The sequence below is a fragment of the Schistocerca piceifrons genome, chromosome 10, assembly GCF_021461385.2.
Source record: "Schistocerca piceifrons isolate TAMUIC-IGC-003096 chromosome 10, iqSchPice1.1, whole genome shotgun sequence".
Lineage (NCBI taxonomy): Eukaryota > Metazoa > Arthropoda > Insecta > Orthoptera > Acrididae > Schistocerca > Schistocerca piceifrons.
The window spans coordinates 67,916,499-67,940,266 of record NC_060147.1 but is presented as its reverse complement, the minus strand read 5'-3'; the positions used below and the strand labels follow the sequence as shown (position 1 = coordinate 67,940,266).

At 43.5% G+C, this 23,768-nt stretch overlaps 1 pseudogene; it reads right to left on the bottom strand.

Moving 5' to 3' along the window:
* Positions 1 to 8,246: 8,246 nt before the first annotated feature.
* LOC124719313 lies at positions 8,247 to 8,364 on the bottom strand (annotated as a pseudogene).
* Positions 8,365 to 23,768: the final 15,404 nt, after the last annotated feature.

Genomic DNA, 23,768 nt, shown 5'->3' with positions numbered 1-23,768 from the left:
GCGAGGGGTAAACTCCTAATACGTGAAACAGATTTTTGGCAGCGTACCATCTGTGGAAATTGGTTCTACAAAAGATGGTAAAAAGGTGAAACAAGGTCATCGTTTAGCGTGTATCATCTGTCGTCCCCTCATGGCTAAATCACCCTTCGCATCCTGTTTCAAACAAGACGAACAAAGATTGTCGAAACAGAATTATCAACAATGTAACAAATTGGGTGAATAGGGCGAATGAGTTATGACTTAAAACTCAAATATCATCCGAGATTTATTTGTGGTTAAGATTAAAAGAACGTGGCCAGGGAAAAAAAGTAATGGAGTGTCTCCTTGGTATGCATCACGTACAAACAAGCTACCCAAGAAGTACAGCGACATTTCCATACTGTCGTTTAAGTATGTTTAGACGTACACAATTATTTTTAACTGACTTTTGTTTCGTGTTATTGTGACGTAACAGGCTGAAATGGTGAAATTTGTTAGATTAAATTTTACATGTTAAAAAAACTCACCCCATCCTTTCAGAGGCAGCAGAGAAGAAAAAGATTGCTAATAGAATCATCATTACCTTCATTGTAGGCTATTTGGCGACCGCGTCTGCAACAAAATAAAAAGCTTTTAACGGTCTGTCATCACTGTTTCCCTTACTTGTTAAGCATTATCAGTGGCATGTAACGTTATTTCTACTTCTCATTTAAATTTGTTATATATTGTAAATAACAACATAATTTAACAATCTTCTGCTTAGCAATTTTGCGATAAGGGCCTATTGCCAGGCTGAAAATACCTTCTGACGCACATGGTCATCGAATACTGAAAAAAATGTCAATTCTTGCTTATTTAATCGCCGAGGCGATTCTTTTATAAAAAGAAAATGATAACAAGCGAAACAAGCTACGGCATTCTTAAGCGTTTCCACAGTTGTAATGCGAAAATATAATTCACTGTTCAAAAGCTGATTTAACAAATAAAAAATAATGTAACTTATTTTTGACAGCTCGCAAATATTTTTATTTAGGCTCTAACCGATTTTCGGTTTCGTAGGCGGTCATCGGATAAAAGCTCACAACCACAGGCACGGGGAACTCACGAAGGCATTAGGTGAAACTGAAGTTGCGACTTTTCGTTACATTTTGAGGAAAATATGAACTGCCTGTTGTAATTATCCAGGTCTCTTTTGTGGGCGATGATGGACGCTAATTCAACACGGAGGAAAAATGAAACTGCGTGTGTTCACTCAAAATTAATGTCGTATTCTTTGCCATAAGCGACTGGATTTCTGTTATTTTACGGCAGTCAGGTTCCTACCTGTCTGTGAGTACGAAGAATGTGACACTGTTACTCATATGCATGGTTTCCCCTTAAAACATTCTCAACATAGATCGAATCTGTCTTGCGCAGTACTCAACGACTCTTTTTCTCAGGCAACGCAACTGCCACAGCTCTGAAACCTATACCTAACATCAGAGTCACTGTTTCGGTTTGCTCTATCTTATGCATAATCTTAGAAATGGATCAGCAGCATGTTAATCTGTCTATGATTGCAACGGTCACCACCTGACGATAGTGCAAGAAGCCGGAAACGGGTTACTGAATACATAGGTTAACCCTGTAGCAGAACGGCAAGAACTTGGTATTTATGTTTATTAGCATGTTATGTCAAGCACCGATGGCGAATTCAACTGTAATTGGGATTTTTCCTTTACAAAATGTTCCTGTATATGCAGGATCATCTATGTTACGCTTAATATTACTGATTTGCTGCGGATTTTTTTTTCTACTTGAATAGTTATTCACAGAATTCAAAGAACTCAATTTTTTTTGTCTTCATTATCCAAATGCGTTTCACGTTGTTCAGTCGTTACGGTACGTTTTTCGCTGAGTCACCAGCTCTAGCGAAGATGGACGTTTCTATGCAACAGATCAAATTTATTTCATTAGTGTTTAACATTCCAGTGAAGCCCTTGGATGAGGATGACACGGCGGCCGGAAGGTACCGTTGGGTCATTATAGCCTGTCCGATTCGATGTGTTTCCAACACTGTCATGGTTTTTACTCATATATAGTGATGTTAGATAGCGTTTCATAGGACACAGCTCATGAGCAAAAGCAGCCGTTGATTAATTTGAAACCAAAATTAAGACGCCTGATATGACAAAGAAAAAAAACCTGTCTGGATAACGAAATAATTTTAGCCGCAAGATGCAATTACTTGTTTAAAAAATTCTTCAGTTAGAAACAAGTAATGAAATTTCTCTTTGGAGTTCACGTGACGAAGAGTTTTTCATGTGTGCTGACGTCTTAGGGATACTACAAGAGCGCTGAGACACATTGATGGATGCAGAATACGGATTAGCGTTTTGTCTCCAGTGTTTCGTGTATTTCTAATCGATTTTCAACACTGCCATGAGTGTTATTTTAAGAATATGAATTCATTAAAAGAGAAACATACCTAGAAAGCTACGTATCTGTAAATACACGCGAAGGACTGTCACCACAGATTTCTCTGAAACGTTTCTCTACTCGAAATGGCTACCAGTACGAATAGCCACGCGCTTTAAAGCACCGTTTCCGAAGCGTGGGGAGGCGAACTTGCCTAACATCGAAATAGCGTCGCGAATTAACCAGGACGGCTGGTACGCCTACCAGCCAAGATGTGATTTTTGGGTGGTTTCCCGCACCCCACAAGATACATGACGGGCTGGTACCCGAATCACGTCTCAAATAAACGCTACGCAGACATTTAGAAAACACTTGGACATGTGATTTACTCTAGATGTGGACAAATGAGGTACACAAATACCGCCCGACAGGAGGGGGGTGGGAGGGGGAGGGGTAAGAAACAAATGACCATACATGTTTAGTCTCTTAAAAGCAGGTGAACAGCACCATCATGGTAAGTGGTGTGCACGGAACATAGACTGAAACGTAATATGTACCGTAATCGTTAGAGGGATTGACTTTATTTAACAAACGACAACATATTTTTATTTTAGTTAAGGCAAACTAGTGGAATATATCAGGAACAAAACGTTGTTTCATAGAATCAACAGTACTGGTGCATGTTTTAAGTGGCGTTCCTCCAACACCTAAAAACGTATTCTTGGCACAAGCTGAGTGAGAAGAGCTTGTACAGTTGAATTGTGTAGTTGAACATTTTATAGCAACTGACTACAAACAGTGGATAAGACAGCAATAATTATCGAGTTTCCTTCTGTCTAATTTCACATTTCATCCAATTTCATCATATACGCACCTATATGGAGCAGTAAAGAAAAATCGTTTCAAAGAATTTGTTGATTCTTTGTTTACCACTTTACAAATGGCTCTGAGCAGTATGGGACTCAACTGCTGTGGTCGTCAGTCCCCTAGAACTTAGAACTACTTAAACCTAACTAACCTATGGACATCACACACATCCATGCCCGAGGCAGGATTCGAACCTGCGACCGTAGCAGTCCCGCGGTTCCGGACTGAAGCGCCTAGAACCGCTCGGTCACCGCGGCCGGCTACCAGTTTACATCTTACATTTTGTTCACCATTCTGGATCGAAATATTATCACTTGCGTTCAAGACCTACTTTTACAATTAACTGAATACTGCGTTAACAGAATGTACTTTTCATACGAAAAACTTTTTTACTAACGGTTAAGTTGTACGTAAACTGTTGATACGTTCCTGTTAGCTTTCTATGCTTTCGTGTGTATCTCCTACAAATATCTCGAATCGTGATCGCATACGGCGTCTGTTTTAGTATTTCACCCAGTCTCTCTCTCTCTCTCTCTCTCTCTCTCTCTCTCTCTCTCTCTCATCGTCTCTGCAAGTTAAGGTATCATTTCTCGATCTGTATGCTATAGATGATGAATCTTGTTTTCTGAACTGCTGTCACGTCTTACATCGGGTAGCTTCAACTGATGATCATTCTCTCGCAGTGTTCCCTCTGAATACTCGGAACCTATAGAGTGTGTGTAAATGACAAATTAGGTGCATGATATAGCATTACCCTCGAAAGATCGAGTGGATAATCCTTTAAGTCGCTTTACATCTAAATCTGCTGTGGAAAAACGTAGGACGCACGACAAAAGCATGTGAATTATTTCGTAGTTAGTTACCTTAGAAATCGGCATTATTTTGAGAAAATGACCTTAGAAGAACGGTTTAGCTGCTAAAATTATAAAAATGGTTGCCTTAATTTTAGTTTTATGGAACCAGTAGTTGTTGCATGAACGAGTAACGCGTAAACAGGTACAAGGACACAACCTTATTTTTATATATTAATGTATCGGAAAACTGACGAGTAATTAAGTACAATTATAAGCAGCGTGGAAGCACATCCTTCGTGTGGTCAGTTGTTTAAATAATTTGAGATACATGTAACACTGTCGAACTTCACTGGTCTACGATGAAGTTTATTATAAGCAAAGCATGTGAGGCAAAGTGTCCACCGAATACACGTAATGGTTGAGGAACAAATTGTCAGTACTACGCTGCAGGCCTGGGTGGCCGAGCGGCTCTAAGTGCTACAGTCCGGAACCGCGCGACCGCTACGGTCGCAAGTTCGAATCCTGCCTCGGGCATGGATGTGTGTGATGTCCTTAGGTTGGTTAGGTTTAAGTAGGTCTAAGTTCTAGGGGACTGATGACCTCAGAAGTTAAGTCCCATAGTGCTCAGAGCCATTTGAGCCATTTTCAGTACTACGCTACTTTGGTATCTGTTTCCAACAAAGAAAAGCATTTGCATATACAGTCTTAATACTCGTTGAAGGGCTAGAAATCGAAATTAAATGTTTGGAAAAGAATACAGCAGATGCGAGTAGATACACGTTACAACTCCTTCTCCTAGTGCATTCACTGACACGTATAGCCTACTGTCTAAAAAAATTTACGTTCTCAGAAGAATGCATTATTCATTTCACACTTCCTTAATGTTGCTTCATGTACAGACTTCACCAGTTTTCTTTGGTTAAGCCACAGTGTACCCCATTTTAAAGTGTGGTCAAACTGAAACATAATATGACAATGTTAATTCAAAATATATGTACATAAGCTCGTAAGAGCTTATATCGTTCTGATAGGACGGTAACTACTTTTAGCTGCCCATCCAAAAGTTTATCTTAGACATGCATAAGTCGCAATGAACTAAATTAAAATTCTAAGCTATCGTTTCGCTATAGAACAGCAATAGTCAGCGGCTACATTCATAGAATGGACTTCATATTACCAGACGAATACGCGAATCTGTTAATGCAAGGAATATACTTCAAGCTTTGAAGGTCGACAGGCATATAATCAGTGCTAGTGTCCCCCTTTAGGTCCAACTAGTGCAGAAAGCAGAATATCCAGCCTTGTGTGTGTGTGTGTGTGTGTGTGTGTGTGTGAGAGAGAGAGAGAGAGAGAGAGAGAGAGAGAGAGAGAGAGAGAGAGAGTTTTCTGCATTGGATAACCTTGAAGAAAGAAACTGTTGGGAAGTAAACAAAGTCTTCCTTCCGTCTGTCTGATGTCTGCTTCAACCGCTCAGCCCCTCAGTTTACCCCGACTAATTACGTTCATTCCTTATTTGTATTCAGACCAGCATTTTCGGTTATCATATTTGAATGTCTAAGAGTCAAGATAATTACGAGGTCCACATTACACTATCAGCATCAATATGATCTATGGCCCATGTAACGGAGCGACTAACGATTATTCTGCGACTAACGATTATTCTGCGACTACTATAACTACGTGTCGGGTGTGCGTAAAATAACGGATGTCATAATGAGACACATTTAAGGACAGCGAAAATGGTAACTAATCGTGTACAGAAAGATAGTGAGGGCTGCTATATCCGAATGCATACCATATTGTAAAGAATTCCTAAACTGCTGTGTGAACTTGTTGCAAGTCTTGCTGGCACTGTGTGGTTGAAGTTACAGCCACGACATCGCCAACTGTACTAAACGTTATCAAATTCACTCTGCGATTCTGCGGGCCCAATATTTGAAACCGGCATGTTTGTTGAAACTCCCTGTACTTTGCTCGATTGTTGTGGTTCCTATTTTGAAGTATAATACTGTGTATTATTAAATCACCGTACACGTTCGAAACAGATGCATGGTTTTCTCAATGGAGACAAATGTTTTTGGCGTTGATTGAGCCTTTAAAGACTTTTGTGAAAGAGCTTAATGTCTAACGCGCTTAAACTCGTGTCTCCTACGTAAAAGAAACACTATTATCTTGTGTCGTTGACAGAAGCTCGAAGGATTCAACGGTCCCAACATTTGTCCTGGTTTAAAGAAATCAGTGCGATTTCACAGTGTGTGTGTGTGTGTGTGGGGGGGGGGGGGGGCGGCTACGTGTATTTATACCTAAATTGTCGAGAAATATAATGCGTATTCAGGAAAAGAAGATTGCAATAATATTTGTGGCGCGGCAGAACAGTTTCGTAAAAGAAAGACAAAAATAACACTAAACAGACAAGGTTCGAATTACAGAAGCTGATTAAGATGATATTTAAATTGTGTTACTACCCTCAGTCGAATGAGAAATGGATGTGCCGACAGATTGGAACAATACCTTTTATAAATAAATTTCTCTCAACCCAGGTGTCTACTGTCACACCCATAATTTGTGCGGCCGTGTAGACAACGCAGACTACTATGTTTTCTTTTAATTTTTTCACATATTGTTAATCAATTGTGTTTTTTACAGTAGCTCAATCACTGCATTAGCGAAGTTTGGAAAACCATCTTTTATTCATCTGCTTATTATTGCATTCTCAACGCTATTCGCCAGATGTCTATGTCTACCTTGTAACAAGCTAAATGGCTATAGTACTTCGAATTAATTTTCGCTCTGCAGCGGCGTGGGGTGCAGATTACAGTTGGGACCCGGACCGGTACTCGAAACCGGAACCTTTGCCTTCTGGGGACAGTTATTCTGTCGAGTGAACCGTCCAGACACGATCCACGACCCGCCCTCACAGCTGTACTTGCGCAATGACCTAGAGTTTTGGGAACTAGTGAGGCATTCGTGACCAGGGAAACTTCACCGGTGGACATTTACGCGGAGAGTACCTAAAATAACTTCCGGCCGCGGTTCGACTCCGGTTTTCCACAACCAATGGAGGACGAATCTTTGAGAAGGCTAGCCAGTCGTGATGCCGAAACGTCAGACGAACCGTCAGACAAACGTCGGCCGAAGGTCACGAAATGAAAGGCAGCAGGTGATTCGTCACCTCGAGTTTGTCAAAAACCAAATAAACGAAATGAAAAACGTCACAAGTACGCCACATTTTTTGCTGCAGAGTACTATAGCAAGGGCGTCGAGAAACTGATACCATATTCGGAAGGAATGTTGTTCAAACGCACATCCGGTATTCTTAATTTAACTTTCCCTGCAATGTCATAGAGTCACTTCATGTGGATGCTTTCCTTAAATCTATGGTTTAACTAGTTGTCCAACGCCTCTAGAGACTTCCTGTCGTTGAAATGCCAGCCTTCGTTTCTGTTTCGCCGTCGGCCAGTTGAGAAATCTATGTGCGTCCGGCACTGTCTGTGGTCTCCCGTTGGCCTGATAACGCCACACGCTGTAGCTGGATCCATTTTCATGTTTGTGCTCTGCTGACAGCAACTTTTCCGTTTACTTTTTTTTGCTTTGCTTTTGTTTCTGTAGTTTCTGACTGTAAGATCACCCATTCGTTCTGTATCCAAATGATGGCAGACTGACCATCCTTTGTAGATGGGTGAAAAAGTCATGGTACTGCGATACCATTGCTCCTTTGATAGCAGCTAAAAAGCAATTTCTCCTGTTCAGAGCGACGCTGTTTAATATTCACAATGGTGCGCAAAGATAAGGAACGAAAGTAACTTTCGCATCGCATGTCACTGCCACGTATCATAGTTCGATGAAATTTCGACTATACGTAGAAAGTGCTGCTACTGTATACAGCAGAAGGTAACTCAAAGCAATGGGAATTGACGATGAGAAATGAAACTTTTCTTCAAAGACAATAATTACAATGCAGTCTGTAACCTTCCCATGTAAACAAAAAAAAAATTGAAGCACTTAAAAGCACTCCGTCTTTAGGCCACGAGTGGCCTACCGAGACCATCCGACCGTCGTGTCATCCTCAGTGGAGAATGCGGATAGGAGGGGCGTGGGGTCAGCACACCGCTCTCCCTGTCGTTATGATGGTATTCTTGACCGGAGCCGCTACTATTCGGTCGAGTAGCTCCTCAATTGGCATCACGAGGCTGAGTGCACCCCGAAAAATGGCAACAGCGCATGGCGTCCTGGATGGTCACCCATCCAAGTGCCAACCCCGCCCAACAGCGCTTAACTTCGGTGATCTCACGGGAACCGGTGTATACACTGCGGCAAGGCCGTTGCCAAAAGAAATGATTACATTTGGATAGTTAAATTCTGGTGAATGGAAACTGATAAATCTTAACTCATAAAAACTGATAAATTTTGACGTAAGCAGCGCTACGCCATGGCCCTGTCAAATCAGTGTCAATCTGTCCGTGAGAAATAAACTGAGAAATTCTTACCTCGTGATGGTGTCGCCGGATAACGCTGTCTATATATCTGCTCGTAAATGGTACAGCTTAGTGCAATGCTGGTCCATCTACTAATACCGGATAACATTTGTCTAAGATCTGAATTACGAGAAAAACTGACTTTACTTAGTGACACGGCTGCACAGCTGGTCGTCTGATTTACTAAAGAGCACATGACTATAATGTGACAATAATTCTAAAATATTTTGATTTAGATAAATGACTGGATCGGGACTGGCAATGATTTAAGGGGAAATTATACTTTTATAGTTGATTGGTAATAATAATTATAATCTGAACATTTTTACGTTATTGATAAAGATTTGCAATCCATTACACGGGAAAAGTGAATATATTACAAATATGGGTCAACTGGTGCTGACGAATCACAAAAGAAAAAGATTGAAACAAATTCATAATAACATCTCAGACAAGTGACTTAATTATGCGCATGCCAACAAAAATAATAAAATTTACCTTACAATAGATGGTTGACTTAATTACACTGTTGATTTTTCATCATATTAACAATTAATCATTTGTTCATCATCATCAACTCACTCCATGGTATCCTTTAGCTCTGCGGTTGATCGCAATTATTATTCAGTTCCATATAATAAAATTTTATATTTTTTTCTGCACTGTGACTTCAACAACCTATAAACTGCACTATACCAGCGACAGACTACAACTGCACTGTAGCAGCGAGCGACTGCAACTGCGCCAGAGACTGCTCTGACTTGCGACTCTATTGTAGCTCTGTTTTAACAGGGGCAAAAATATTTTATGTCTCAAGCAGCATCTGTGAATTTTCGTTCTAGCAGGTGAGCAATACATCGAGATTACATTTGCTCCACCGGGGTGGTGAACCCCTTACAAGTCACTGCGATTTGTGATGGTCCCCTGTACATGTTTCTTGATAGGGTGTGTCGTCACCATGTACTGCGGTGCTTACTTTGCAACGTGCTCCTACGCTGGTCACGAAGTTGATAAGGAATTCTTGCGGTAGGACGTTCCACCTCCACCAGCGTGGTAGACCAACTGATGGATGGTCGTTGGTTCATGTGGACGAGCTGCAGTGCGCCTCCCCAGGGCATCCCACACTTGCTCGATGGGGTTTACGCTGGGGGTGGGGGCGGGGTGGGGGGGGGGGGGACGAGAGGGCCAGTCACTTTGCCGAATGTTCTCCCGTTCTGAGATCTCCACCGCCCGTTCGACGTTCGATGTGGCCCAATGCAACCCTGAAAAGACGGACATGGGAAGGAGTACTGTGTCACAACAACATTGACAAGTGTGTGAGTGCCATGTTGAAAGGTTCGGAGATCTGGACGCCTATGGAATATTATGTCTCCCCACACCGTAACACCCGGACGACCCAAATAATCGTGCCGCACAATGTTGCTGGATGCATTGTGTGTTCCCACCTCTCGGCGTATGAGGATGCGTCCAGAATCACTACTCAGTTTGGATCTCTCATCCGAAAGGGCACGAGATCCTCGTTGGTGCAGTGCCTATGCTCTTGGAACCATCGCAAACGGTACGACCGACGTGCTTGTGTCAACGGAACACAACGTCCTGGTCGTCGGACAAGGAGACCACCCCAATGCAATCGCCGACTTAACACAATAAAAAGTAGATCGTCTCTGAAAGTCGGTAACTGGACCAGTAATGTTGTTACAGCTGCGCCCGCTGTTTGACGCAGGTCCCTCGTTGCCTGTTGCACGATCTGGCGGTCGTCTGCTGTTGTAGCTGACCTCGAATGAGATTTTCACTCTGCAGCGGAGTGTGCGCTGATATGAAACTTCCTGGCAGATTAAAACTGTGTGCCCGACCGAGACTCGAACTCGGGACCTTTGCCTTTCACGGGCAAGTGCTCTTCGCAGAGGAGCTTCTGTAAAGTTTGGAAGGTAGGAGACGAGATACTGGCAGAAGTGAAGCTGTGAGTACCGGGCGTGAGTCGTGCTTCGGTAGCTCAGATGGTAGAGCACTTGCCCGTGAAAGGCAAAGGTCCCGAGTTCGAGTCTCGGTCGGGCACACAGTTTTAATCTGCCAGGAAGTTTCATATCAGCGCACACTCCACTGCAGAGTGAAAATCTCATTCTGGGAACATGCCCCAGGCTGTGGCTAAGCCATGTCTCCGCAGTATTCTTTCTTTCAGGAGTGCTAGTTCTGCTAGGTTCGCAGAAGAGCTTCTGTAAAGTTTGGAAGGTAGGAGACGAGATACTGGCAGAAGTGAAGCTGTGAGGACCGGGCGCGAGTCGTGCTTCGGTAGCTCAGATGGTAGAGCACTTGCCCGCGAAAGGCAAAGGTCCCGAGTTCGAGTCTCGGTCCGGCACACAGTTTTAATATGCCAGGAAGTTTCGTAGCTGACCTTGTTCGACCACCTCCACTCCCTCGGGTATCGGTACGTGTGGTTACAGTACGCACCCCATGCACGTGAAACATTGCTGTGAGCACTGCAAGACTCCTGGGCTGCACTCGTGACGCTTCTTTCTTGTTTCCTGATGACTATTCCATATGTGAAGCCATCCAGACGTTGTCTCCCGGCCATAATACGACGAAGATCATCATCACAGTAGATTGTAACTGCTGCTCTTTGTTTGACACACACTGTCTTAAACCGTTCCTTCAACTCCCCCGTGTTACGCTATAGTAACGTCGACCTAACGCCATTTGACGTCCACCTCTTTGTGCACGGTATGGAGACTCCTGGCAACATGCTCCCGCAGTTCCGTACATTTCCACCGAGTAGTTAATATATTGTTATACTTACTCTAACTCATGGTTCCGTTTTGCAGAACAGTGTATTTATCTGACATGCGAGACTCGGATCCTGTAATAAGATCTTCCTCCGGAGACGATACAGAGATATACCATACCTACTACAATGTAACGAACATCCACACTGAACTACGACGAGCTCTAGTATCGCTGGAAACATGATTCACAGTATAACGGCTCAAAATGAATGTGAGCAAAAACGAAGCATCATTTTTACAAAAACTGATATGATTTACAAACACATTTGTTGTTATTAAATGAAAGCATTCCTTGAGCTATATCCATCAAATATAGTGGAGTAATCTTGGAGAAACACTTCAGCTTCATAAAACATGTAACAGCCATAGAGAATAAACCAATGTGTTAGTTGCCCTATATTCCACAATAAAAAGTGGATCGTCTCTGAAAGTCGGTAACTAGACCAGTAATGTTGTCTGCCTGCCACTTATAGAGAGATGCTGCATGGATACGTCTTAACCATCTTCGATTATGCAAGATAAGACCTTTCAGATAATATTAAACGCTCCATCTAGTTGTAACTTACTTTCCTATAAACAAATAATCTACATTAACGGTTTACTTACTGCATGAAATGCCTAAGATGTGACAGTAGTCTGCCATATAGGAGATAAACGGCTGTGCACTTGAGGAACTCTTGTCTAGTTGACAGTATCGTGAACAACCTGAGACATCGAGTTCCCAGGCCTCGCAGGCTGTAAAGCGTACCAAACATCCACAAAGAAGGCGTTTCATTGAGACCTATCGATAGTGCTATTGGTTCTCTCACCTAGGGGCTAGCCGAATATGTAACAAGGCTAGTGTCTCCAATCGCTGGATGCAGCGAACCTCACATTACATACTCGGAGATGTTCATTGACAAACAAATCGGAATTGGTCCAAGCGATTTTTCAGTCTTTCTGGGTGTGATATCTCTGTTCACAAAAGTTCCTGTGAAAGAGACGTTAAACTTGCTAGCAGACCACTTTCTTCCTGAACATGTGGAGTTGTTTCGTCTCACTTTGACGGCGACCTACTTCTTGTATGGCGGTAAATTTTATTTAACAACGCACGGAATGGGCATGGATTCTCCACTGTAACCAGCAGTGGCCAACTTATTTATGGATGCTTTTTGGGAATGCACATTAAATATTGCTCCATTTCGCCCATTTTCGTTTTATCACTACCATCATGTTTACGGTGTGGAAGAGTATCAAACCACAACACCTGTCAGCCGTCTAAATTTCCAAATTGTTTTTTATCGGGCAACCACTTTTGGCAGGTGATGACAGAAGTGATCACTGTGCCAAAAATCTAGATACCAGTCGTCGAAAGCTTACCGCTATTTTGACTGCAGAAGTATTCCTACACGTCGAAAAAAATGGCTCTGAGCACTATGGAACTTCTGTGGTCATCAGTCCCCTAGAACTTAGAACTACTTAAACCTAACTAGCCTAAGGACATCACACACATCCATACCCGAGGCAGGATTCGAACTTGCGACCGTAGCGGTCGCGCGGCTCCAGACTGTAGCGCCTAGAACCGCTCGGCCACTCCGGCCGGCCCTACACGTCGGTCAGGGGGTCTGAAGACGGCGCAATATATCGCTTAAAGTCGTTACTCATTAAAAACCAGTTTGGAAATTTAGACGGAGGAAGATGCTTTGATTCGACATTCTGTACTGAACAGCTGAGGTTCCGCACCAGTTTGTGTAAAGATGGGCATACAGAGACTATTTACTGTCTGGCTACATGACGCCAGAGCACTAGAGCGGCTCATCCGTTACACGAATAGCACGCAACCGAACATTGAGTTCGCTGTTGAGACAAAGAGAGAGAGAATGAAAACTGGGAATTTAGTTGATTTGGTCGAACGCAGTGGGGATGGTTGGTTCGACCGGTCTGATTACAGCTAACCGACACACACTGATTTATAACTCAGCGCACAGAGTTTTCACCACGCTGTCCAGAGAGAGCTTTTCTAAACACGATATTAAGCTACACCTGTTTGTGGCATGTACCACCTGGATTTCGAGATTAGTCAGCTATAGTACGTGTTCCGAAAAAATAGCTATGGGATTCGAGATATACAATAAGGGGACAAAAGTCGTATATGAGCACTGTGCTCTTATACAGATAGCGGTAGTATCGAATACACAAGTTATTGAAAGGCGGTGCAGCGGTTGAACTGTCATTTGGAGTCAGGTGATTCATGTCAAAAGGTTCCCGACCTGATTATAGCCGCACGGCGGGAATGACAGATGGGGTGAGACGCATGGGACATTCCACTTCAAAAAGCGTTACGGAAGTTAGTACTTTGAGATCAACAGTGCCATGAGTGTACCGAGAATACCAAATTGCAGAAAGTCTGTCTGACTATGGACAACGCAGTGGTAGATGGCCTTCAGTTAACGGCCGAGAGCAGCGGCGTTTGCGTAGAGTCGACAGTGCTAACAAAGCAACACTGCTTGAATTAACCGCAGATGTCAATGTGGGACTCACGACGAACGTATCCGTTAGGACAATGAGGAGAAATTTGGCGTTAATGGGCTATGGCAGCAGACGACCTTTACTAACAGCACGACATCGCCCCATTCGCTTCTCCTGGGCTCGTGACCATAACGGTGGGAATCTAAACGACTGGAAAACAGTGGTCAGAAGAGTCCCAGTTTAAGTTGGTAAGAGCCAATGATAGGGTTGGAGAGTGTTACAGAGCACACGAAGCTATGGACTGAAGTTGTCAACAAGACACTGTGCAAGCTAGTCGTAGCTCTGTATTTGTGTGTGCTGTGTTTACAAGGAATGGACTGGGTCTCATCATTGACTGAAAATAATTACGTTTAGCTACTTGCAGACCATTTGCAGCGAACAACGATGGAACCGCGCTACCGCTACGGTCGCAGGTTCGAATCCTGCCGCGGGCATGGATGTGTGCAATGTCCTTAGGTTAGTTAGGTAAAGTAGTTCTAAGTTCTAGGGGACTGATGACCTCAGGTGTTAAGTCCCATAGTGCTCCGAGTCATTTGAACGACGATGGAATTTTTGTAGATAAAAATGCGACATATCACCGGGCCACAACTGTTCGCGATTTGTTTGAGGAACATTCTGGACGATTTGAGCGAATGATGTGGCTGCTGAAAACGCCCTACGTGAATCCTATCGAGCGTTTATCGGACATAGAGGGATGACAGTTCGTGCACGAAATTCTGCACCGGTCACACTGTCCCAGTTATGGACGGCCATAGAAGCAGCATGGGCCAACATTTCTGCAGGAGACTTTCAACGACTTTTTGAGTCCACGCCACGTCGAGTTCCTACACTACTCCGGGAAAAAGGAGGCCCCACACGATATTAGGAGGTTTCCCATGACTTTTGCCGCCTCACTGTAAAGTTGGAGCTCTCCCAGAAACGAAAATGCTGAACAATAAAGTAACGATATACGTAATGTTTTTTCCCTTCTGCGTTGCTACATGTAGTAAAATAGGTAGGATTTTGGGAACAACAACACGAAAGATTTTCCGATCGCCGCGAATTTGGAGTTCATAAGATGACTGCGGAAGCAACTCCATCGTCCAGTGTATCCAGCACCAAAGGCATATTACAAATAGGGGACAAAATACTGCGTTTCTGTTGCTAAAGGAACAGTAGACATTAGAATGTTCCAAAACAGCTTCAACTGAAACACCAGCTATAATCTTTAGTAATGCGTGGATGCGAGCTCTAGACACTGACAACACACAGGAAAATATACTGATTTGTTTACTTCCTACAAGAGCTCTGGCACAACCGGTGCAGCGATGGACACAATATGGCAGCATGACATTATGTTGCCAACCGTTCATAAATAAAATTCCTCTTTACCGAAACTATGATTCGGTAGTTTATGTCCAGTACATAAATGACGCAGTAAATGGTAGGATTACCAGCAGTTTTGGTAGCATTCCTACGAAAAGAAACACAGATGAATTCGTGAGGGAGAAACTGAAACCCGAAGACTTCTATTTTTTCTTTATTTGTTTATTTTTTTGCACATAATTACAACCGCACATCGTTCAGTGGTAGTCGATTCTGTATTTTATATCCATAAGAAATATAAATTGTAAGTTAAAGATTTAGTTGACCACGTTACTTCTGTACTTTTATGTAACTAAAGCAATTACTTTTGATGCAGTACAGTTTACAAGTTTATACGCACTAACATACAAAATCGACAAAATTATTGTTGCTTTTGTACTCGGCAGAATTTTCTTCATCACGATCAAAGGGAAAAGCTGCCTCTTATTATTGATAAGTGCGAAAGTTGTTTAGCAATAACAGACTCGTGTTTTATATAAGCTCAACGAAGTTTTTGAAGCGATGTTTCATATTTAGTTATTTTGCGTTTTTCCTAAGTTTACCTTTTTTTTTTTTAGGAAATTGTGTTTTCTAGCGCTACATTATACATATATATATTTTTTAATTTTACTGCAATGCCCCTCTGTTTCACGTTACCAAACAACAATTTTCGAATAAAACTGCAATTAATCACTGATAATTTGAGTTTGGCTATAAATACTGTTTATTCTTAAGTGATGGACAGGAGGAGAATGATGTAGAACAGCAATGTTACCTAGGTTATGCGACCCTTTATATATTCTAACTCCATTTCTAGAGCCTTACCGTTTCTGGTTTCTAGTGGAATCTAGTAAAAACCGACCGCATACTCAAGAAATGCGATCGAAATTTGGTAACGCCCAATAGGTGTGGAAGTAGGGCGGTTATAATTTTGACTCGCCAAAGCTACTAGGAAAACTACGGTAGCTTCACTTACTTACGGTAGTCTACGGTACTTTACAATTCTAGTCGTAAGCCGTCTGTGGGCTATAAATGGTGACCACAACTATGTCCACGATACCCAGTTGATCTGATGAAGACGATGGAGGTTTCGTCGAAAGCCCAAAATCGTACCCAGGTGTGATAAAACTAGTGAACTGAGAATGTTTTGGAGGAGCACGTCGTTGCTAGAAACTTTGATCTCATTTCAAGTAATTTAATGTCTTTATAACAAATTCGATGTCCGAATAAAGAAAAGTTGGCGTTTCAATTATTATTCGCCCGCACACCGTCTTCTTAGTAAAGCTGAATGCTGTGCCAAGTATTCTTGACACCCAAACAATTTACTCGTACATTCCGCGCTGTAACCACGACAGAGCACTCATATATATCCACCCCTCCGCAGTCTGTTGCTGTCGAATTCACAGTCAGATAAGCATGCAGAATGACAGAGGAGAAGACCTGAAATAAAAGAAAAAGGAAAGAGAGTAAATGTCGAATGCATAAATAACAGAAAAAAAGGTTACCACGCACGAATGCAATGTCTGGGGGAATCGTAATGAAGGAGGTAGTTGGGACCACGAAACAAGAAGAAAACGCGAAATATGGTTCGGGCAAGCGTTGAATAAACTGCCCAATTACGGCCTTACAGATTTACGGTAAGGAGAATAACACTTTTGTACAGGTTTTATCGGCCCCAAGAGCACCTCCTTCACGCCAGCTGACATCCGCCGGAATGGAGAAACCTGGAGACAAACGCACGCACGCACGCGCACACACACACACACACACACACACACACACACACACACTGACTGGAATGCGCTGTCGTGGTACACGTCCGGGACACGATTTGTTACGGCTGCAGTTTTGAATTCGGAGGTTGTCCTCATTAATATTCAAAGGCCGACCGCGTAGCATCTGAGGCCAGGTACATTTTATCTGGGATCCTTCCAGGGGCACTGATTCGCTGTAGGGAGATACGTATTGCTTCCGCCCGGCAAATTATACTAAGAAGTTCACCACGGACCGTTTTGTGTAACGTATAGGGGAGGAAAAAGGGCTTTGACGCCGATTAGACCACCGAGCAGACTCGCTCCCGGCAGGGCTTTTAAGGCAACACTGGAGATCTGAACTCTCAAATTCATACTTCCGTAACAATATTTTTCTAAAGAGGCGGAGACATTTTCCCGGTGGATACAGGTTGGCTGGACGCATTTCGGTTTCTTGTACTCTATCGGCGATGGTGACACAACAATAACTAGGTGGCGACATGTTCGTGATCTTCTCCGTTACTTGCAGCTGCTGTGAGACCACCAATGAAGGTTTGGTACACGCATTGCAAATAAAGAAAATGTCACGTGCTATGTATAATGTGCATTCGACAGGGCATCCAGAAAATAGCAGTACGCAGGATTTTTATAATTCTACTGTCCCTGTAAGTACAATTCACTGTCATAAATTCATGTGTTTTTTTTTAACTTTAAAAGTATCTTTTCTAAGAAAACAATTTTTATCGTCAGCAAAAGACGCAACTTAACCTACAATGCCCTTGCTCTGCTGCTGTGGAAAGGTATCTCTGCTCTTAACTAAAACCAGCAATGTAACTAAACATATGTCCACCTGAAGATGGTCGTGTGTTCGAAACGCGCGTTGACAAAATTAGAAGCGACTGACGCAGAAACCTGTTTTGGTTATATAGATCGTATACTTAACGAAGAGTTATCGAATCAGACTGAGGCGAAAAGAGGTTTACTGCACTACCTGACTAAATGAAGAGATAGGTTGCCAACATACGTTCTGAGGAATCAAAGAATTGTTAATTTACTGATGGGGACAGATGTAAGGGTTTGTAGACAGAGACCATCACTTGAATCAGGTTCAAATGTACGAATAGCGCAGTAATTATGCAGAGAAGAAGCTATTTCGGCGGAACAGGTCAGCTTGTAAAGCTACATCGAATCAGTCATGGGGCTCAAGACCTCAAGAATAACAGCAACAGACCGTAAGTCCCTGGCAGGTTTCCGGAGGTACGTAGTATGTGAGAAAAGTAATGAGACTGATTTTTTATCTACCAAAGTTTTTATTTTTTTGCAACAACCATATTTTTCCCCTTAAAAGTAGTTCCCTTCGGAAGCTATACACCGGCGGAGCTATTGTTTCCAGTATTCGTAGCATCGCTGAAGGGCCTCAACTGGTAAGGCGTTTAACACATCGGTCACATTTTTTTTTAATGTTCTCCAGTCTCAATATGACGTTATTTTATGATATGTTTTTTTTTCATGTCGGGGAAATAAAGAGTCACCAGGGCTCATGTGAGTAGGGGGCTGTGGAACAACAGGTATGTCTTTGGAGGTGAAAGGTTCCGTGATGGAAGTGACTATATGACGTGGGGCGTTGTCATGCTGTAACATCCACTTGTCTTCAGTGCCCAGTCTCTCTGGATTCACCATTTTCCCTAGCCTTTCAAGGACATCTTTGTGAAGACCTGGTTCACAGTTTGTCCTGGAGAAACAAACTCACAATGGCACATGCTCGACCTTCTCGCCGATTTTTGAACTTGAAGGTCTCCCTGAGCGAGGTTCATCTTCAACGTGTTCTCAACCTTCCAAAAATTATTGGCGGTAGCGAGAAACTTGTGCCCTTGGGAATACTCCCCGTCGGCCTGTTTCAACTTTAACATAAAACTGGATGCTTACATGGCTGACGCTCCATCCATCTGAGCCACCGAGGAAAAGAGGATAGCTCAACTGCAGGGACTTATCCGTTGCACGCTTCGCGTGAGACCCACATTCCCGACTGTCCACAATCTACATACGTAATGTACCTAATAGGTATTTGCCTATCCAGTCATTACTCTCGCACACTAAGGTGACGGTTAACGTAAGAGTTCTGGCAACCTGTGCGCATTCGCACAGACGAAAGTCAATGGCTGAGTAGCCTTTTAACTATATATATGAAGACAATAACTGTTCTCGAAAGACCAGATACGGTTGATGACCGTGCAGTTTCCCGAACTCTTACGAGAACCGTCACCTTAGGGTGCTCGATTAATGAGTGGATGGGCAAATATCTATCAGGGACATTACGTATTTAGATTGTGGACAGTTGGGAATGTGGGTCTCGCGGGAAGCGTGTAAGGGGTATGTCCGTACAGTCGCGCTATCCTGTGTGCCCTCAGATGGATGGAGCGTATGCCATGTAAGCAGGAGGTACTTTGTTCGAGTCCCGGTCGGGGCACACATTTTCAGCTGTCCCCGTTGAGCTGTTGGCAGCTCAGGGTTTCGATTAATTATCATTTCTTTATAAGAGCAAGTGGTTTACGGGTGCGTAGATGGTACAGGACTCCGTCCCAGCTGTGTCCTGTCGGGGTCAGTGCAGGTAAATTTGATAGTCAAAACATCGTTACTACGCTCCTGAAATCACTATAGCACGATTTTCGTTTTGTGACATTGGCAGTTGTGCTGCTGGAAGATGCCATCGCAAGAAGGACATACAGATGGTCGGCAGTAATTTTCATGTAATCCACAGGTGTCATGGTGTCCTCGATTACTGACAGAGGTCTCACTGAACTACAGGTAAACGCCCTCCCTCCATGGCGTAATACTGCCCCCAAAGAACTGCGTCCATGGTGCGTTCGTCTGGATGATGGCTTATCCAGAAGCAACAACTGAACTGGTGGAACACTAAAAGTAACTCATTTGACATACAGTTGGTTTACATTGATCCACGGTCCAATCTCAATGACCCCGTATTCACTCCATTCGTAAAGGACGGTGTTGTTAACATAGGGGCAGTTAGGAGTCGTCTACTACGGAGCCACATGTTCAACAATGTGCGCTGACCGGTGCGCTCCGAAACAGTGGTGTATTGTGGAGGGTATCTCGTGAACCACTATGACTTCTCCATTTTCCACCTGTGCATGGTATCCGATAAGAAGAAATATTTCTAAATGTATATGCGAGACCGTATACTTTTCTAATTTCGGTGTCGTGGTCATTCCACTAGGTACATTTGACTCAAAGTAATGGGAGGTACGGGGTAACGGCCTTGTCACAGTGGATACACTGGTTCCCGTCAAATCACCGAAGTTAAGCGCTGTCGGGCGTGGCCGCCATGCGCTGTGCTGTTTTTCAGGGTGCACTCAGCCTCGTGATGCCAACTGAGAAGCTACTCGAACGAATAGTAGCGCCTCCGGTCAAAGAAAACCATCGTAACGACCGGGAGAGCGATGTGCTGACCACACGGCCCTCCTACCCGCATCCTCAGCTGAGTATGATACGGCGGTCGGATGGTTCCGATGGGCCACTTCTGGCCTGATGATGGAGTGCAAAAACAAAAAAAATTGTTACAATGGCTCTGAGCACTATGGGACTTAACATCTGAGGTCATCAGTCCTCTAGAACTTAGAACTACTCAAACCTAAGTAACCTAAGGACATCACACACATCCATGCCCGAGGCAGGATTCGAACCTGCGACCGTAGCGGTCGCGCGGTTCCAGAATGAAGCGCCTAGAACCGCTCGGCCACCAAGGGCCGGCTACAGAAGGTAAAAGCTGTGAGGTAGAGAGAGAGAGAGAGAGAGAGAGAGAGAGAGAGAGAGAGAGAGAGAGAGACTGGAATGTATGCAGCAAATGACTTTGGGCGCGAATGCTATTCTGAGATAAAGATGTTGACCCAGGGGAGAGGAAATCGTGGCAAAGTGCATAAAACCAGTCAGGACAATGGTAAAAAAAAAAAGCAATAATATGTGGTTTGACACACACCATGTCTTACAACACTGGCACCTAGTTACCTTTTACTGCAACAAGCGATTCTTCAGATCAATCATCGTTTCTCTATTACACAAGCAGCGTGCTAATAAATAATAATCCCTATTTTCTGCCTAGTTCACCGGACGAAACTTTTCCTCCACCACTCGATTCATACATCTGTTACAGCGGCTGTATTTTATGTGGTGCATGCATATTTTACTACCGCACTGAATTACTTGGTTTTGGCTTGAAAACGCACAAATAGACATATCTGGACACTGGGAACTCAGTCATCGAGTAGACTAGAAAATGGTCATAATGCTCACAGATGTAACGTCGCTGGAGAAGGTGTTTCTCTCCCGGACGTTCGCCCAAAATTTAATGGAATGCTCTCTCTGGCAGGAAAAACCTCATAAATCACCTGTTATTACTTCTTTGTACTCTTCAGCCTTTGTCTTTAAAATAAAAAAAAACCTAAACGATTTAATGTAGACAGGAACTTACAAGCGGTATTGTGCCGGGAATGCTGGTATTCAGGATGTGATAAGAGACACATATATGTGCCTGCAGCCAGTGTTAGGGACATTAACATCGCTTAATATCAGGAGAAAGAACAGATGTGCTGCATTCCGGATACAAGCAGCAATTATCATCTGATTAAGCTGAGCGGACCGGAGATTCTTCTGGCGTCCCTCCTCTGACGGTAGTAGCTGGGGGCAGGTGGCTGATGTGCGTCATGTGTGTGGCTGCTAACGGAGCTAACATTCCTCTCTAGTGACGCCTGCAGCAAGCGATGGGGGGGGGGGGGGGGGAGGAGGGGCAGAAGAAACACCTCGGGAAATAATAAAAGGAAGAGCCTTGTAGTGGTGTAAGCGTTTTCTGCTGTTGTCCAGTTTCGGCTGTTACGCATTGTAGCGAACTGTGTTGACCATAAATACGAAGGGTTGTCAGAAAGAGTCTGGTAAGCGTGGAAGGGTGTTGCTCGTAAGTCTGTGCTGACAAACAATTATTAAGGAAAAAATCCATAAGCGTCCCCGTTTCCCAGTTAATTAGCGTTAGCGTTGAAGTTAGCCAATCACGCCGTTGCGCTCGCAAATTCAGGCAGCCCGCCAGACGCAATTAGTGCCAGTTGTTCTCATAGCGTTGACGACAGCACACGCGACTGCTCAGACTTCGGCTCGGGTTCGATCCCTACTACCGTCCCGTGTCCGACTTTTGTTTCGCTCAATTGTTCGGTTTTAGGAAACCAAACGAAGAACACATTTCGCGACACCTTCTCCGGCGGGCCGCTTAAATTTGCGCTCTTCAGCCTGATTGACTAACTTCAACCCTAATTATCTTGGAAACGGAGGCAGTTATCGAATTTTTTTCTTAACCATTATGTCTCACCACGGCTTAACCTGCATCACCCTTACAAGCTTTTCAGACTCTCTCTGACCACTCTGTACTCAACACTGACAAATCAAAGGAAAGAAATTCAAGAAAATTGCAAGAAGAGCAGTTATGCCAGTACAGTGAATCAATAAAATTTACTTCAGACGCATGGACGCTAGCCAAGCTAACCTGGGAACAGCATGTGGCGGAGAAACGTGAAACATACTACAGGTAGTCATGCGTACAATCTGTGTAAAAAAGGTTTAAAATAGCAGCTGAAACAACGCCAGCTGCGAGTGAAATGTCATAAAATAATCCGTCGTAGCACCGGCAATCGCAAAGCAAATAACATCAGTGAGTGAGTGCACGTGAAAGCGTTGTTCTCGGTCCTCAGAGACTGCCCGAGGAGCGCTAACTAAAGAATCGTGAAGCTTCTTTTAACCAACGCAACTTTGATGTTCATAATAGTCTGTTATGCAAGCTTGTACTCTACTGTCGATGTACACAAACAAGTTTCTTAAGTGTGTGTAAAGTAAAAGCGAATGCAAATCATCACAAACGCCTACACACTGTATTACGAGCCAGGTACAGTCCACTTAGCGTGTGTTGTCTCCACCTAATTATTGCTGTCGTAGTCGAAATACATTGTAATTTCACAAATTTTGTACCTACAAAAGTAAGGGAGGGAAATATTTTCCCCGGCAAATCTAAACTGGTAGAAATAATACGTGTAGATTTCTCCTTACTGTGTTTGACGATCGTTACTGCTAAATGAATGATCAAAATGGAGAGGAAGCTAAGTGGTTAAATGGTTCAAATGGCTCTGAGCAATATGGGACTTAACTTCTGTGGTGATCAGTCCCCTACAACTTAGAACTACTTAAACCTAACTAACCTAAGGACAACACACGCATCCATGCCCGAGGCAGGATTCGAAACTGCGACCGTAGCAGTCGCGCGGTTTCGGACTGAGCGCCTAGAACCGCTCGGCCACCGCGGCCGACACTAAGTGGTTACTTCTAAATAAATTTTTATGTTCAGAGGGGTCCAGAAAATTTATCCACTGTTTAAAAGTCCATAACTTGCGAACTAATTGACGGAGTTGTCTCAGTTTTGGTGAACGTGTAGCTGAAAGTCCAACTTCAGGATATCACTGTAGGTGTTCGAAATGGTCACCATTAACATCCACACACCAACGATTCCGCCGAACTGCAGCACGAACTACTGACTGCAGCGTGTTCAGTTGGATATTTGCACATGAAGGTACAATGGATTCTCCAAGTTCATCGAATGTGCGTGGCTTTTGTCAATAAACGATGTCCTGTAGTTTTCCCCACAGTTAAAAATCCAGAGACGTTAGCTCTGGGGAACGTGGTGGATACTCCACAGCACCTCTACGGCCTATCCTTCTTCCTGGTAGATTTTCGTCGAGATACGCTCGAACACGATTTTGGTAGTGGGCTGGGGCACCATCTTGTTGGAAGTAAACTCTTCCGTCTTCATACAAGTCTAGGATG